This window comes from Leucopleurus acutus, assembly GCF_964270905.1.
Source record: "Leucopleurus acutus genome assembly, chromosome: X".
In the NCBI taxonomy this organism is placed as follows: domain Eukaryota; kingdom Metazoa; phylum Chordata; class Mammalia; order Artiodactyla; family Delphinidae; genus Leucopleurus; species Leucopleurus acutus.
In genome coordinates this window covers 130,894,625-130,896,146 of record NC_139148.1, presented here as the reverse complement: position 1 = coordinate 130,896,146, position 1,522 = coordinate 130,894,625, and positions in this window count along the sequence as shown.

The following is a 1,522-nucleotide window of genomic DNA, read 5'->3' as shown; positions in this document are numbered from 1 at the left end:
TCTGGATGTATTCTTGGGCGGGCGGGGGGAGGGTCCGTGCTTTACCTTAGAACATCTCAGAGGCACACTCAGGAGGCGCTGGAATTCAGTGGGCGGGGAAAGAACTGTGTGTGGGGGTGGGTGCCACATTCTGGGCCCCGGGAGGGTGGAAGCTCCCAGGAGTACGGATCAAGGCAGCTCTCAGAGGCCAGGACTGGGCCCAGCCGGACAAGGAGTGACGGTGCTCGTTTGCCATCTGGGTGGGGTCGCCACCTTCCTCTTCCCCTTCCCCAAGTCACCCTGGGGAGCACAACGTCTCTTTTCTCTGCCGGGTCAGGGCGGGCCCAACGGTGCTCACGGGCTCTCCTGAGCCCTGGATCTTGGGGGGCGGCTTTTTCTTGGCCTTTCTCGCGGGAGGGCACAGACCTCCTGGGGCCGACGCAGGCCCCGCCCCGGGTCTCCAGGAAAGGAGGACTTCGCGTACAGCTCGAAAACAAGAGGGCTCAGGACTCTTCGGTTATGGCGGGCGGGGGGGGGGCGGCGGGGGGGCGCTGCGGAGGCGGGGCCTATCTTTAATTTACCTGGCAGGTATTTTCTTCTTGTATTCCAGGCACATGGCTTACATGCTCAGAGCGAAATTAAGGAGTCAGCTCTGGGCTGGCTTTTCAGGCTGTATACTGTCCTCTAGTGGTGCATCTCCTGCCCAGTACCATTTCCAGGGCTTGTTAGGGGACTTGGCTCTCTGCTGGTTTAGATAACAGCTCCTTCCTCATTTAGGATTTTATCAAGGAGAAACCAAATTACACATACAAGGCACAAATGCAATAAAGCAGGCAGCCGGTTTGTAACTGCTTTATTAACATTAACTAGCATGCTTAGCAGATGAGTACAACTGAGAACAGTTTGGTTTGGTCACTAGGCAAATGAGACATTTCTGAGACCTCCCAGGAGAGTGCCGTGTGGGGACTAGAACGGGTTGTGTCCTCTCTTCACAGAACCGTCACTGCAAGCAGCACAGGACATACTAGGAGCTTTCCCTGCTGCCCCACAGCCTCCTCACGGAAGAGGGGAGATGAAGGCAAACCCCAGAGGAAATTCTAGGGCAACTGCAGCCACACAGTACCTGGGAGGCCACAGGTAGGATGGCAGCCGGCGAACTGAACTGGGACAGCAGCGCACAGCGTGGTGTACAGTGCTGCCAAACCTGGGCAACTGCGGGCTACAACTCAATTCGCATTTTCTTTACTCATGACACACATTTAAGAAACTGTTACCTTATGTTGGTCCCCAGCCCAGTTATCTGTAGTCTCATCAGAAAATTTATTAGGTGGTTGTTTTGTTAGCTATTCTGTCACTTAAAACCTTATCTTATAACCCATATTTATGATTCAAAGGTGAAAGTTACTCTTGTATACGTAGTTATGGCTTAACAGGAAAGTAGTTAACTGGCTTTGCTTTTAAAAAGAATAAAGCGCAACAATATAGATTTAAGTAATGAAAGGTAAAGAGGCCAGTCTTTACCTGCCCAAAGCCAACAGCTATT